This window comes from Mangifera indica, chromosome 5, assembly GCF_011075055.1.
Source record: "Mangifera indica cultivar Alphonso chromosome 5, CATAS_Mindica_2.1, whole genome shotgun sequence".
NCBI classification, from domain to species: domain Eukaryota; kingdom Viridiplantae; phylum Streptophyta; class Magnoliopsida; order Sapindales; family Anacardiaceae; genus Mangifera; species Mangifera indica.
Window position 1 is genome coordinate 3049676 of NC_058141.1, and position 18301 is coordinate 3067976.

Here is an 18301-nt window from a genome sequence, read left to right on the forward strand (position 1 = left end):
TGGAAGCATAATTATGTCGTATCAAATTTAATTCAATTTGAATTCAATTAAGTAATTGAATATAAATTACCAATTAAGTAAATGTACATCTCGATTCGATCTGAATTGAGATTAGCTAATTAAGTTAATTAGCAATTGTCACAATGAGAACAGGTTGATGGCGCCAACGGTTGGCGGGAATGCCATTGACATTCGCCAATGGTTGGCGGCGATGCTAAGGGTTGGCATTTCCACCAACCATGGGTGCTGCCAACCTTTTTGGTGCTAGGTTTGATTCTTTTTTTTTTTTCCAAGTGTTACTTATGAAAAAAAAATTCATTTTAATAATGATAATCCAGTTTTTAGGTTTAATTCCAATTTTGCATGTCACCTATCCATTTTTTTTCAAAATATTACTCATGAAAAAATTCATTTTAATAATGATAAGTCCAATTTTTTTTTTAATTCTAATGTTACTACATTAGTTGATGCCAACTATATTAATAATGATAATCTAGTTTGTTTGATTAATCTTTAATTAAAAATTATTGTCATTCATTAATGTAATAAATGAATTAATATATTTTTCAATCATTTGCAATCAACTACCAAGAGAGGGCATACAGATTCCATGATGCATACAAATTCCGAGTGCACATGTTGCTTCAAACAAAGAGAGACATTGTGACTATAATTAAGAACAAACTTATGCTTAGATAGTTATTTTTCAGACAACCTATTCGGACACTTATTAGATTTGGTAGAGCCACAGTTTAGTGTTGTTTTTATGCATGCAATATTACTTCATTTGATTAACCGTGAGAACCCAAACAAAGAAATGTGGTTCAGATTAAATGGTCTTAAGTTCTAATTCAACCCTATTAAGTTTACGCTAGTTATTGGTCTGATTTTAAGGGAGGACATAGAGGTGTCCAACTATGTTGATTGCATAGAGACGCCTCGATTGAGAGAGGAATACTTCTAGGGCATTCACATGTTGTTATCCCATAAGGCAATCGGGCCTACAAGACACTCAATTCATGGGACTTTGTACAATGGTGTATCATATGATCGTCTTCAACAGATCTTAATAAATCATGAAAAAGTTATCGACTCTTAGATACAACAGCAACTCGACCAACACACTACAATGGTGCTCATCGAGTAGGAGCAACATGCATCGACAATTTATGGTGAGATACATGGACAAACATCGATACTTCGTGGAGAGATATAGGAGTAGTGACAATAATAAGCATTAGTGTTTCATCGCGAGATGCACCATACATGTCCTCATCAAACCCCAAGAAATCATCATCCTCATTATCCTCTACTTTATAATTCTCTTACATGTTGTTATCATTATCATCATCACTATAATTCCTACTAAACTCTTGGAAACTTTGCGAATATGCCCACTCATTTGTTGGATGATTTTCCCTTTTCTTTCTCATAAACATCTTTGACTTATTGATTATCCTTTTCATCAATTAGATTCTTGGTAACATAGAGTTTTGTTAACCCATATAAACTTTTTGCTGTAACAATAAAAAACTCCACGTCATTATCGTTTAAAATCTCTATTGGACCCATATCACTTGGGGTAAATACGTGCACATTTGACTAATCTCGATCGAGTCTTAAACAAGAGTTTATTCCCTCAAGGAATCTTTCAAAATCAACACTTGTGTCAATACACCTCCCTCACTCATTTCCACCAATATATCTTGTCACATTATCATCACCATTAATCTATTGCCCTCTATAGCGAATCATAAATACAGCTTTTTCCATTTTGACTTAAAATAAATCTAAAAACATAATAAAAAACACATGTGTTTAGGCAAAGTTTATGTATTATGAACAATATTCGTTGGTGAATAGTATCTTTTGGTAAAGAATAGTAACTCTAAAATGAAGAAATCATAGTTATCTCACACAAACAACCAATGCTCTGATACCAAACTAGTGCATACAACCATACATAAGCAATAAATCCAAAAGTGATGAGCTAGAAAATACTATTCACTCTAAATTGCACTGTTTTACAATTTTTTCAAATTAGGCCCCAAATGCAATACCAATACGACCAAATTTCATACATATGTATTTATAACATCTTAAACAATCATATCATCAAGTGATATACAAATATTGATCAAGGCAAGGCAATAAAAAATGGAGGAAAACAACAGTGGCAATTCTATAATTTTTTATGCAACTCTCTGCCAAGACAAGGAAAACAATATCCACACTAAAATGACACCAAATTGGAACATAAGCATAACCAAGGTATAAAGGATAAAGGAATTGAGTGGATTGGAAGAAAACAGACAAAAAAAATTCAGGAAGGCCCAAGCGGATTGGCGTTAATGCCAGGGGTTAGCGCTAACGCCAGCCTTAGCATTAAAGCCTAAGGTTAGCATTATTTGTTTTTTTTTTTAAACTTGATTTTTTGTATTTTATAACCATCAATATAACATTATAATAATTTTAAACAATAAAAACACATGAAATCACAACATTAAACAATCTAACAATATGAAATCATAACAAAATTATATTTCACATGAAGTCATAAATATGAATTTACTATATATTAGCTGATTTTCAATTGTTCACCAAAAAAAAATATAACATACGAGTTTGAATCAAAACTGACCTGAATGTGGGTGATTTTGCTATGAAATCTTTACAACAAATGTTAAATCTCTAAATAAATTTAGCAATTTTTGTCTCTTCCCCCCTTGTGTCAAGTTGAATCCTTTATAAGGGCTTTCTCATGGGTTTTCTTGTTTAATCACATATGTCTTCTCTATTGAAGAATTTTTTTTCATGCTACAAAGATTCTTTCCTTATTAAAAGACCGAGGAAAAAAAGAGATATGGTATTCTCTATTTTTTATATCAATAAGAGTATTTTGGGGAAATTGATCACTGTTGTGGTATTTTTATTAAGTGAATGAGTTATGTGGTATATATGTATACATGCTTTAAAAAAAGGCTAAAAAATTCAATATCCCCAAACGGATACCACCTGTTGATCTGAGAACAAACAAAGATAAGACTCAAGAGAAGAACAAAAAAGACAAAAACAAATCAAAAATACAAAAAGACCACCTAAGCAGTGCAAACTATACAATCTATACAAGGCACTAGAAGGCTGGCGAGGAGAAAAACAAGCAATTTTGCTAGGCTTGTTACATGAGAAACAATTTGGAACATCATCAAATGGAGCAAAATCCCTAACATGCAACATAAAGCAAAAGGAAACAAGAGTGTTCTTAGATTGTAACCAGGAAAATCTTTGCTTCCAATGAAAAACCCAAGTCACACATGACATGTTTTCAAAAGAAAAGGCAAAAGAGAGGCCAGAGCTAGAACTTTGAACTCAAGAGAGGCAAAAAGGGCTGGAATGAAGCTCTTCAACAATAATCAGAAAGAAGAGGAAATTATCCCACACAAAGAACAAAGCAACACCTAAAGAAAAAAAAATAGACAATCATTGCAACAACTTAAAACATATCAAGGCAACTAACACTAGGGCCAATTTTACAGGCTACAACTAAGCAATTAAAACCAGTAACATGACAGAGGACATGCAGACAAGTAGAACTATAACAGGAGGTAGAGACAAGGTTCTACTTATCCTAAACTGTAGAACTAATGAAACCAAAATGGAAACAAAACATAGAGCCATCAAAACTAGTAGTGTAACAAGGAGGTAACAAACGATAGAACTAAAGCAAACTATCTAGAGAGATATCACAGGACAATAAAACTATACTAGAAGAATGTAATAAGACACAAATAGACAAAGAAAGCAAGAAAGACTCTAGCAACTTCTATAATGAAAGAACCTTATAAAAACCAAACATGTTAGAATGCAAAAGAGGGGAACTCATTGATTCCCTTAGTTGTGGACATGGATGATTTTGATGATGTATTGGGGTAAACCCCATCTCAAAGCAATATTTCTAACTTTACTATTAAAGCTCATTTTTTTAACTTAGCACCTTTATCCTCATCATTCTCCTCACATTTTCTTTAACTCTTTTCTTAGGGAGACTACCTCGAAAGTAGACTCTATTGTTCCTTTCCTTCTAAATAGCATAAATGGTGGCTCAAGACTTAACTTTCCCATAATGCATTTGAGATTATTTCTTCTCCAAGCCTCTACAATGACTTCAATGAAGCTCTCCCAAGCTTGATCAGTATAGGCCATATTCTTAATCTCTAGGATTCCCTTCCAAATGAAGACATTATACTCACATTTGAAGAAGAGGTGGCTTATATCCTTTTCTCCATTGTTGCATAGTAGAATTTGAAATGAGGCCATATCTCAAGAGTTTATCCTTCTTACTCAGTCTATTCCTAATAGCTAGCCAAAGAATGATGGCGTGATGAGGAATAAGCTTTTTGTTTGTGCTAGACCAAATGATATCAATTAATCTCTCTTTTCTTTTCCCTTAACTTGTTACAAGCGGACTTTAAAGAGAAGGTTCGTGAAGGGTTAGGAATCCACCAAATGACATCAATAACACCTTTTGGTTTTTCGGCCATTATAGCTTTAACCTCCCTCAAGTCTGAGGAGTTGACCAACAACCATCTTCACTCATTACCTTCAATAATATCTTTTACTTTCGCTACTTTGCTCATGCTCGAGTTATTGATAATACCTTCTCCAAACCTCTCTTTCAGTGACCCATGGGATGCCACTTATGCATCCAAAGGGAAGTGTTTTCCACATTGCCATTAATATGCTAGATTTGATTTGGACTAGGTTCGAATACATTATGACATGAGATTGGCTCAAAAATTAAAAAGTCAATTCAAGATTGATGAGACTTGAATTCGATTTTAAAAAAATTACTTTATATTCAAGCTAAGATAATTTGAACTTAAATATTCGAATCCACTTAAACTTAGTTTATTTTATGAAAATGAGCTCACTTTGTGACTCAAACTCAATATTGAATCCAACCCGACTTCAGATGGAGATTCATTTTGGAAAACTTTGAAGTTCGAATATATTTTTATATCACTAATGAATTTAACCTAACATTTGGGAAATGAATTAGTAACATTCATTAATTTTCATCTTCTCAAACGAAAATATTTCAAATAATTAATTATTGACCATGTTAATTTTTCAAATTTTGTAGTGAATTACTAAGCTAATTGATGTCGAAATCTATTTCATTATGATACGATACATATATTACACGATACGATACATATTATTGATATGAATCAATATATTTTTTTGATGAAGTGACAACATGACAGGTGTGTATTTGAAAATTTTTATAATTTCAATGAGTATTTATGACAATTTTCAAGATAATAATATGGTAATTAGAATTTTTATTATTTCATTATTATTTTCTATAAAGATGTATTATGCAATATAATATGATACACAATACACAATATGAAAAATTTTATTTTTGATAAATAATATAATACAAATCTAGTGATGAAAATCACATCATTAGAGTTCTTGATGGAAATCCTTTTCGTAATCGTTTTCCATTCTGGCTCTTGGGTGATGTTGTTGTCAAGTAGCAATGATCATCTTCTACTTTGCTGTCTTCTCTCCGTTCATTTCCAGCTCGATCTAAAACCTGTCGTATTAATTAATCAAGATTAATTAAGGAGCTTAATTAAGTTACCCAAACAAATGAAACATAAATTATTAATGTGATTTTATAGAATTAAGGTCAAAAGATATTTCCCACCTAAGGTTAGGGTTGTAAACAAAACATAATATTTTTAAGATTAATTAAATTTTTAATATTTTTGAAAAGCTAACCAACAGTGTTTTAAACTGATAATGAAATATTAATAATTCGATATATATGGTAAGTTATAATGGCAGTCATTTGGACTAGCATAGAAGAAAGACTGACCTTGCATTCAATGCTGCAGTAGAGTGAATTATGTTGCAATCCTCTGAGTCTGAATTAATTATTTGCTGACGATGTTTTAGGAACAGGACTTTGGTTTTATTTGTAGAAAATATATTTTCATAAAAATAGTGACCGGGGTAAGTAATTAATAGTCATCCTGTAATTTAAATAGCTAAACAAATTTGGAATAGGGAAAGCTACAAGCCTTGAAATTGCGTATGTATTCATTTATATTTTTGTGTAACGAAGTTGCTTTCTAATAATTAACACTGATTATCAACTAAAATTGAACACGAACGAACAACTCCAAGGAAGAACAAACCATATTGTAGAGATCAAGTTATAACAAAGTAGGACAATGGCCGGAGCCTTCTGAAAACTCCCAAGAATGGATATAAAATAGGCTCTAAGAAGTTGGAGGGTTGGGTTGTGGATTATTAATGGTGTGGGTTTCGCAGAGCTCCTTCAGTTGAATGTACATTGCATCAATGAAACATGTTATCTCTTGCAGTGGTTCCTCCATGGCTTCTTTCAGCTTCCCAAGGGTAATGCAGTATGCTTCCTGTTCATTTACAAAATAAAAACAAAAATGTTCTCCTAATTATTTCAAGGTCTTACCAGATTCTAATACAAACATACATACATATATATATTAAAAGAAAATCATACCATAAAAAGATCAAGTTCAGAAGAGGTTGGAAGGGATGGTTTGTGAGTAGAAGTAGGTTTGGCGTTTGCTGCATTTGTTGTGCCAAACTCTCCAAGTTCACCTAAACCCACCTGCATGCACAAAGGTATTTGTGTTATGAGAGAAAACTAGATTATATATTAACTATCATAAACCTAACCTTCAAATTATGAAAATATAAATGCAAGAATCCTTTCACATTTCTTTCCAAATTTGAATTCGTAATACATAAATTTATTGATAAAATATTGTAACCCAGTAAATCTTTGGAAGACTAGCCCAATAACTCAGACCTAACATTCCATCGTTAGGATCTTTTGGTTTTTGGAAGGGGACAACATTGATCTTTTAAGAAGTGTCAGTTTCTCTCTATGGTCCAGGCAAACGCACTGTTTATTCTCTCATGGCCCCTAAATCAGAGGTGACCACACACATGCTAGATTTCTACAAATATCAGACTCTTTTTTTTCCTGATATAAACCATTGATAAGCTTAGACATAACAAATTCGAAAAATAAGATCTGAAAAACGTACCTTGAAGCAGCTCAAGTGGGTTTGAATCAAAACTCCAAACAAAGGGTGACTCGAGATACTCTTCTTCAAAATAATGTCATCTTCTTCCTCTTCTTTTTCTTAAAAAAAACTCAAGTCATGAACATTATTCTCACTACTTTCAGCATTATTCTCTACAGTAGTAGCGCTAGTTTCAGCTTCCATTTCTCTCTTCTCTCACTTTCTCCTCTCAACCAGTGAACCACACATACCATTTAAGCCATCTTTCCTTTAATGGTTTTTGTATAAACAAACTTACAGATATAGACCTAGAGGAGTAGAAGTATAGCTTCTTTGGAAGCAAAGCAACTCAATAATTATTATATATTCTGCATGGATTTAAACGAGAAATGAGGCAGGGATTATCAGAGAGGAATGGCTTTTTTCTGCTGCTTCTTTTTTGCCCGAAAACAACTTGTCATTGAGACTCCTTCCCTCGATTATTGGACCATGCATTCAACATTTGTACAAGAAATCGTATATCTTAGAATAAATTTTTTACCTAAAAAAGAAAGCTAATAACAAACTTGAATCGACTGTTCATTGCCTCTTCTGAGATCTTTCGTGTCCTCTTCCGCGTAAAAGCTGGTGAGGATTTATCGGTTTTCAAAGCTTGAACTGCAGTACTAAGTCGTGGGTGTAATTTTAGATTTGAGCTTACGGCAAAATGACAAAAATTAATTAATGCCCTCTTACTGTAAACCTGAAAAGTGTCCAATTGTTGTTGAGTAATAAACTCTCTAATTGTCGCCATGCGCTGTAAAAGTAGGGCTATCCTCCCTCTATGAACACACAAGCCAATTGGACCGGATTGAATAGAGATCAGACTTGAAGTCTAAAATTCAGGCCCGGCCTAAAACATTCCGGTTCAATACTGTAGTATGTCAGGTTTAGTGCATAGGTCCTTTGGGCAGATTATAAACTTTAATATTAATTGCCTTTCTCTTATTTGTTTTATTTTTCTAATTTTTTATTTTTTTATATAAACCAATCCAAATCTTTTTTATTTTTAATTTTATTTATAAATCTCTCAATCTCAGTTATTTTATTATATTTTTAATCTCATTTTTTCTCATTACCTCTCTTTAAAAAACTGTCTGAATTTGTAAATAATAATTCTTTGTATTTATAATTTCATTTTTATTTTAATTTTATCATTACAAATAGATTCAATATCAAATAAATTCAAAAATTGTATGGTATATATATTTTATTTATGTTTATAATTATACAATAAATAGATTAATTTATTTGTACTATGTTATAAACTTATAATATTTTTATTCATATAACCATAGTATTTCTCCCCACAAATGAGAGATTATAAATAAAATATTTCGGGTACTGTCCTCAGTTTTAATAATTAAAAAATAATTTGTGTTTAAAAATTGTAATTAAAATTTTAAAAAATTGTTTAAATGGATCGGCCCGTGGCCATATAGGTCAGCTTGATTAAGGCCCAACGCAACCCTATATATAGGGTCGAGCCATGGGCCTTCAAAAATTCATGGGCCAACCCAATCCGAAGGCTCATTACTATGTCGACCTAGGGCCTAACCCTACCTAGCCCATGAGCCCAATGGGTTGAGCTGGAGTCAGCTTGGCCCATTGACATGTCTAGCTATGAATATGTTTGTTATTAACATATGTGTTATTAATATTTTTTCAAATTACTGATGAATGCCCTAACTTTGTTACCCCTTGGACAAAAGAGAAGATCATCCATCATCTGTTAAAGTCTGCACGCTTAGAGGTTTGGTCAATTACACCTACTCAGTATTAGGTTGTTGGTTTTAGTAGATATATGGGCATTCTGGAATTCAATGAAGTGTCTTGTACATGTGAAAAGTTTCAACTTTCACGTATTCCATGCAAGCATGTCATTGTTGTTGCAAGACACATGAGGCTCACAAATGTCAATGCATGGGTTCATCCATTCTTCCGCACCGAGTTCGACCATGCATGGGTTCATCCATTCATCCATTCTTCCAAGAGGAACCTATCAATCCTCTTGGAAACCAATAAGAATGGTTGCATGCACCAGAAAAAAAAGTCATCCTGCCCCCCGTTCTCGATAGTCATCGTCTGGGTTATCCTTCCAATAGAAATCGACGTCCTTCACAAGGGAAAAGTGTTATACTCAGGATTTATAGTCGTTGTAAGGAACCAAGGCATGTCTAAACCCAATGTAAAACCCTAGCACTAGTCCCAAGATCTGCCCCATAAGGTTTATCCAAAAAAGGTAAAAGATCGAGATCTTGACATGCTTCAATTTAGTTTCATTAATTATATAATTCATGACTATTATTCAAGTGCAACATCTACTATGGATAGACTGGATGATACAAATAGGGGACACTCCTCTGTGACAGGATGGGTAACACAATCCTTAACCTTAGGAAGGCTTGTGGTCTCGATCGCTAAACTTTAAACTACAGGGAGACATGAAGGTTGCTTCATAACTGGAGGCTGAGTAGGCTCTTCAAGTGTTCTAGGAGTATCGACGGGTATATCTAAAAGTGGCGTGACTGGAAAAATCCCATCTCCTGTCGAGGAAGGCATCAAAGATGATGAGGAGGAATGCACATCTGACAAATTAGTGTACTAATAGATGTACGCATACCATGGTAGAGCCTCCTCAATTGGTGAAGGACGAAGCGAGAATGTGACATCATCCTATTCATGAAGATATATAACTCAAAATAATTACAATATTCAATGAATCAATTGACTGACTGATTAACGATTACATATTTGGTTACCAGTGAAAATAGTGCCCATATGACTCCAAGTATGGACGTCCCATATGAGCTACCTAAACATCCTTAAAGACGCATGGATATCAATCATATCAACCCAATCATACAAGGTGTCCAGCGTCTCATATATCCAATACTGCAATATAACCATTAATGATTAAAATAAATCAATTCGTATTTTTGTCAATTAATATATATAATCAATAAATTTAAACTTACCTAAAATGTAAAAAGAAATCAGTAAAGGTCATATTTACGCATTTCAAGCATCCGTCCAAAGTAGACTCTATCACTCACCTGCGACATCGACGCATACGTCATCTGCCACATGACAACACCTTGGGGATAAGAATTAAACACATCTAGATGATCAACCAACTGTAAGCATTCGACAGATACTTTCTTTCGTCGATCATCCCCTAACAACACCATATAAAGATAGTACAATAAAGCCATCTTAACAACATCAATATCATCATCCCCCCATGGCCTGACCAAAAAAATATGCTCTATGTCATGATATTACACATTCGGATAGCCCCAAAAGTATGTATCTTTGATCCTGTTAGGATGAGCGAGAAATATACGATGAAAGAGCAGTGAGTTGGCTAAATGATAGCCCTATCATCAAACTCAAATAGGCTTAATCTCACATCAACCCTGTTAACCCTAAACCATAACTCATCTCTGACAGAGGGTTGATGTAGTTGTCGTAGGAGAAATACATGAACCAATACTCCGAAAAATTTGGTATCAAGTAGACAAAGGAGATACCCAAAACATGTCCTCTTAAATAGTCGAAACTGATATGGGGTCAGTGTCAACGTAATCCTGGACAATACAGTGCATTGTGCACGATATATAACCTTTGCCCGAAAATGTCTAGACTCATCAAGAAATCATAGCTCGCCGTCGACATATTTCCTTTTATGAGAAGTATCTTACAAAAAATTTTGAAAATTCTTAAGACATTCATAAAAAACAGAAATGTAAACAAATTAAAAAAACATAGAAAGATAAAAAATAGAAAAACATTCAAAACAAAAATGACAAAAATATAAAAAACGAAACGAAAATTCAAATTCTATACATTGAAATATCCTAGAATGTCAACAATAAAAAAATCATTTGAAAATCTGAAAAATAAGAATTGAAATATCCTAAAATAGTGAAAATCAAAAAAAGGGAAGTGAAATTTGAATTCTATATGTTGAAATACCCTCAAATGTCAACAATCAAAAAATTATTCGAAAATCTAAAACATAGGAGTCGGTTATCCTTAAATGGCAAAAATAAAAAAAAATGAAACTGAAATTTGAATTCTATACGTTAAAATATCCTAGAATGTCAACAATCGAAAAATCATTCGAAAATCTAAAAATACGAGTCGATATATTTGAAAATAATGAAATTTGAAAAAACAGAACTGAAATTTAACTTCTATAAGTTAAAATACTATAGAATGTCAATAATAAAAAAATTGTTCGAAAATCTAAAACTATGAGTCGATCTATCGTAAAATGATAAAAATCAAAAAAATAAAACTGAAATTCGAAATCTATACATTAAAATACCCTCGAATGTTAATAATAAAAAAATCATTTGAAAATTTGAAAAATATGAGTTGATTTATCCTAAAATGGAGTAAAATTGAAAAAACAAAACTGAAATTAGAATTATATATATTGAGATATCTCAGAATGTTAACAATCATAAAATTATTTGAAAATTTGAAAATACAAATTGATATATCTTAAAATGATGAAATTAAAAAAGAGGGAACTGAAATTCGAATTCTATATGTTGAAATGCCCTAGAATGTCAACAATCGAAAAATCATTTGAAAATCTGAAAAATACGAGTCAATATATCCTAAAACAGTGAAAATAAAAAAAAATGAAACTGAAATTCGAACTCTATACGTTGAAATATCCTAGAATATTAACAACCGAAAAATCGTTACAAAATCTGAAAAATATGTGTCAATTTATTCTAAAATGGCAAAAATAGAAAAAACGGAATTGAAATTCGAATTCTATACGTTGAAATAACCTAAAATGTTAACAATCCAAAAATCGTTGGAAAATATAAAAAATACGAATCGATATATCCTAAAACAACGAAAATCAAAAAAATAGAATTAAAATTTGAATTCTATATATTGATTTACCCTAGAATGTCAATAATTGAAAAATCATTCAAAAATTTGAAAAATACGACTTGATATATCCTAAAACGGTAAAATTCGAAAAAACAAAACTAAAATTCAAAAATACGAGTCGATATATCCTATAAACAAAAAAAACCAAAATATCGTGTAGAAATTTCGTCATTACATAGTAAAATATGTCAAAAAGTGCAAAAATAAAAAAAGTAAATGTCAAATTCGAAAACTACATATTGAAAAAGCTTAAAATGGAAAAAACGGATATAAAATTTGAAAACTGTGCGTTGAAAAACCTTAGTTGTGAAAATTATCAATTTACCCCTTAGAAAATTTAACTGCCAACATGTCCAATATTTATCCCTTCCCCCTCAACAATTTTCTAATCTCTTAGACCCCCTATAGTTTAAAAAATATAAATTTCCCCCAACCCATCGTGATTGCCTTGCAACTACTTACTTCGGTTTTCACGGCATTAGTGCACTGTCTCAAGTAAAATTTTCAAAGACCCCCAATGGACTAACTGCTCTCCCCTAGCTCCCTAATATTTTGAAAAAGCTACTTCGCCCCTAACCCACGGTCAGTCTCTCCTGATTGTAGCAGAATTCCTCTTGACCATGTTATCCACTGTTCCCACAAACATGAGCATTGACTATTCTAACCCCTTTTTCGATCCAAAATCATCGTTTCTGCCTCCAATTTCAACGCAAATCAAATGTACATATCCTATAACACAAAACCTTTCAAGAAATTCAACCAAAATAACCAAGAATCAAAACATTTCATGCATTGTTCAAAATCGAAACCCTAAAATTTCAAACCTCAAAATCTTCCTCAAATCTCAATAATGTTAACAATAAATTGATTCAAACAACAGTAGGAAAATTTACTAACCTTTTTTGCCATTTTTTATCGTCAAAAAACATGAAAATCGCTTCGTCCGTGAAACACCTGTGGGATGGCTGTGGGAGACACGAAATTCTTTGAATTTGTACGGTGAAACTGTGCGAAAATAATGGGGAAAATATGTAAAATTCTTGGTTTATATAAGGGCAGTTTGGTCATTTCATAAAAAAGGGCATTTTTGCTTTATCCTAATTATTTTGAATAATTTCGCTTAGACCCCTTTAATTTAAGGCATTTAATGTAATTTCCCTTATAACAGCTTAGCTAGTGCTCATCTTGTTTTTGAGTTAGCGGAGAAGAGAAGATTGTTACTCTGAAAGTTTACCTTTTAATAGGAGTTGTTTAATTTTGTCTACTTGGTAAAGTGAAATAAATGTCTAATTAGTTTTGTTATTGGAAAACCCAGAAAAAATGGTGTCAAGATCATATTCTAATCTGTTGGAGCTTGCCTCTGGTGAGTCTTCATCGTTTGGCCGAATGAGCTGGAGAATTCCACGAGTTATGACTGTAGCTGGAATCATGTCTGACATCGATGATGATCCATCTGAGAGTGTTTGCTCTAATTCATCATCATTGTCAGTTCAACGAGAAAGAATCATAATTGTGGCCAATCAGCTGCTTATTAGGGTGCAACGAAAATCAGACTGTGGTAAGGGTAGTAGGGATGGCAACGGGGAGGGGCGGGGAGGGGCAGGGAGGGGATCTCAATCCCCGTCCCCATCCCCGTAGGGGATATCAATCCCTGTCCCCGGCCCGTCCCCGCTACGGGGACGAAAATAAATCCCCATCCCCTCCCCGTCCCCGCGGGGAAAAATCCCTTCCCCGTATCCATAAAAAAAAATTTCTTTTTTATACCTTATAAATACAATATAAATATATTAAATAATAAAATTAAGCAAAATTAAAATTAACCTACTATTTCAAATATCATAAATATAATATATTAACTACTTTAATATGCACAAAAAAAATCTAAATAAATTTGAAAAACATAAATAATTTAAAATTATAAAAATATATTAGTATTTTAAATAAATATATTAATATAAAAGGGTGGGGAGGGGACACATGTATCCCCATCCCCGACCCGTCTCCGATTGCGGGGATTTTGTTTATCTCCGTCCCTGTCCCTTTCCCCAATAGAAACGGGGACTCCCCTTCTCGTTAGGGTCGGGACCCCTAAAATCGGGCCTAAATTGTCATCCCTAAAGGGTAGTAAGGGTTGGATTTTTAGTTGGGATGAGAATTCGCTTCTCCTCCAACTGAAAGACGGAATAGGGGATGATGACATTGAAGTTATACATGTTGGCTGTTTGAAGGAAGAGATTCATATGAATGAACAACAAGAGGTGTCGCAAATACTTTTAGAAACCTATAAATGCATGCCAGTTTTTCTCCCACAAGATCTTTTTAGCCGGTACTATCGTGGGTTCTGTAAGCAACAATTATGGCCTTTGTTTCATTACATGTTACCTTTATCGCCAGACCTTGGTGGTAGGTCGTTGTGGCAAGCATATGTTTCAGCTAATAAGATTTTTGCGGATAGGATAATGGAGGTCATGTTAAATTTGCATGTGAGAAGAATAGGCCAAAAAACTTATTCCCACGCAAGGTTTCGTTTATTGCCAATTACTGCATTAATTTTAAAAAATTTAAATATCCACCCATGAATTGACATAGTTAATGATTTCCCTCAAAAGCAATAGTAAATTAGATAGATTATATAATAATAAAAATCAAAATTTTAATATATACTATTATACTAAAAATGTCGCTATTTTCCAAAATTTAAAATTTTGCTTTATAATTTCTGATTCCCAATCAAAATCAAATCCCCGCAAACTTAACAAATCCAACGCCCTTCCAAATCCCCCTCCAATTTCTCTCCTCTTCCAAAGCAAATTAATACCCTCTTACTCCTGATTAAAACAAGCTTTCCATCTTACAATTTCTCTCTTTTTTTCACTCCTGATTAGAACAAACTTCCCTTCCTCATCTCAGATCTACAAATACTATCTCACAGCAATTATACTTTCAATTTCATTCCACTCTTTTCACAAACAACAATGGTTGCCCTCTTATACAGAGGTCAAGCATGTGGAAATCATAGGCGGCAGGTGGTGGTGGATCGGAGAAGGGGAAAAGAGCTCCAGGCGGAGTGAACGGGGTGTGGGCGAGGGTGGGTAGTTGTGTGCGCCTGATGTGACTCTTCTGTTTGTTCATTTTTCCGAAGGTTTACCTCAAGTTTTTAATAAGAGATTACTATTCTTCCGAAGGATTATTTCTAGTTTTCAAGAAGATAATTATGAATAAGTAATGACATATACTTAAGTATCCAAAGGGTCTCAAGGGTATAAATATAATCCCTGAAGAGATAATAAAATTTAAGGATATATTATTTTTTATTTATAATCTTCGTCTGAAGCTACAGGATTGTTATCAAATTAAAGTTGATTAAATTTTCCATGTGTATGTATACAGATTTTATGGGTATATATACATGTTATAAAAGGGTAAATCAATAATTTATCGTTAAATTAACAAAACCATTAATAGAATTGGATAACACGTAGATATTTGAAATTTATAAAGTTCATAGGTAAAAATTTGTCAATAAACTAAACCTTAAATAGAAATAATCTTTTGGCCCGTAGAATATAATTATATGATATCAAAACCAATAAAATGAAGTGTAGCTAGTAAGTATTCAATTGGTATTTAAATAATATGTTATTATATTATTAGATGTTCTTAAATTAAGAATATTAAGGAGACAATGAAGTTGGGTTGGTGGTTAGGAAACATGGGTGCACAAATTTTTTTCTCCAGCTTGCAGGATACATATGTTATAATAAATGTATAATGATGAGGAATAAATTAGAAAGAACTTAAAAGTATAAATAGGTTGTTGGTTACTTTTTATTAAATTAAATAATAATATATGTACAAATAAATAATAATAGTATATTCATATAAATTGATGTGATAATATGTGATTGAATGACTTTAAAGTGAAAGAAAATATAAACAATCACATTATCTAACTATATGTTGATACATTAATTTATATGAAAATATTAGTAAAATTTATTTGTAAGAGATCTTGTATTAAGTAAACTTAAAAAACCCACAAACTGTTAAAGGAAAATAATGAAAACTCCACTGAATGGCACTCAAATGAATACAACACTTAACAAGAGAAAAAGAGAAAAAAAAATAAAGAAAATTCACCAATAAAAATGAGAGATGGGTGGGAATCTAGCTTTTTGAGACTTAAAGGTTGAAATTGTCATTTTAGAAAACCTTGGTTGTGAAATAGTTCTTTGGCCTTTCTCCGATTTCGGATGAATTTGTCAAACCCTTGAGAGATTCTTGTTAAAAAAATTTTAAAAATAATAAAAAACAAAGATGAATCTAGCCGAGAAAAGCCTAGTATCAAACCCAAACCACTAAAGAGAAATAGTGAGATCAAATGTTTTAAGTGTTTGGGTAGGGGTCACATAGCCTCTCAGTGTCCTAACAAAAAAACCATGGTATTGAGGGAGGATGGCCAGTATGCGACAGAGGAAGAATCTAGTGATAAGTTTATGCCACCATTAGAGGATGCTAGTGATGTAAAGTTGGCGTATGCAGCAGAGGATGAGGCACTAGTGTCTAAGAGAGCTTTGAGTTTACAATACAAGGAAGAAAATGATGAGCAGAGAGAGAATATTTTCCATACTTGATGTCATGTAAAGGGTAAGGTGTGCACTTTAATTATAGATGGGGGTAGTTGCAAGAACGTAGCTAGTACCGAACTTATAGAAAAACTTAGTTTAACCACAATCAAACACCCTAGACCTTATAAGGTTTAGTGGTTAAATGACTATAGAGAAATTAGGATGAATAAACAAGTGGTGGTGGCCTTGTCTATGGGTAGGTATCAAGATAAGGTGTTGTGTGATACAGTACCCGTGCATGTTGGACACATCTTGTTAGGGAGACCATAGCAATATGACAAAAAGGTCACATACGATGGAGTCAACAATAGACACTTTTTCATGATAAATAATAAACTCATCACACTTGTACCATTGTCACTAGAGCTGGTTTATGAGGATCAAGTGGGGAGAAGAAAGATGAGTTAAGAAAAAAAAGAAAGTGAGAGCGAAAACAAAAGAAGAGAAAATTTGAGTGAGGATGATCAAAGAAAAAGTAAGGCCAAAAAGAAGAGAAAAAAAAAAGAAGGTGACAATTCAGCCATAAGAGAAAAAAAGAGAGTTTTTATGGGAAGATAAGTGATATGAAGGTTTCTCTTGTGACTAAACAATATCCATTATTGTAAGTTTACATGGAAAGCTTTTTATCTTTCACTAACACTCGCGATTCTTTTCCTAGTGTGTTTGTTTCTCTTTTGTAGGAGTTTGAAGACATATTCCCTGAGGAGATTCCAATGGACTACCTTTGATTCATGGGATCAAGCACCAAATCGAGTACATACCTGGAACAGCAATACCCAACCGACTAACCTATAAAAGTAATCTTGATGAGACAAAGGAGCTTTAAAGGCACGTGGAAGAGTTGATGAAGAAGGGATACATGAGAGAGAGCATCAGTCTATGTGCCATACCAATGATTCTAGTGCCTAAGAAGGATAGGACGTGGAGAACGTGCGTTGACTGTTAATCCATCAACAAAATAACTATAAAGTATCATTATCCTATACCTAGGTTAGATGATATGTTTGATGAGTTGCATGGATCATGTATCTTTTCAAAAATTGATTTGAAAAGTGGGTATCATCAAATTAGGATAAAAGAGGGTGATAAATGGAAAACTGCATTTAAAACCAAGCATAGACTATATGAGTGGTTGGTAATGCCATTTTAGCTTACTAACGCATCTATTACGTTTATGAGGTTAATGAACCATGTCTTGCGTGCATTTATAGGCAAGTTTGTAGTCATTTATTTTGATGATATTCTCATTTATAGTCATAGTCTAGATGACATGTGCGTGATGTTTTGTTTGTGCTTAAGAAAGAGAGGTTATTTGGTAATCTTAAGAAATGTTCCTTTTGCACTGACCAAGTTACATTCTTAGGATTTGTGCTTTCATCTAAAAGGATTAAAGTAGATGAGGAAAAGGTTAAGGTTATCCAAGAGTGGTCGATGCCTACTTCTATGACCGAGGTTAGGAGTTTCCATAGTCTGGCTAATTTTTATAAGAGATTTATATGAGATTTAAATACATTAGCAGCATCACTAACTGAAGTTCTTAAAAAGAAAGTAGGGTTTAGGTGGGGTGAGGAACGAAAGCGTACATTTGCATTAATTAAGGATAAGTTAAGTTCTGCACCTTTA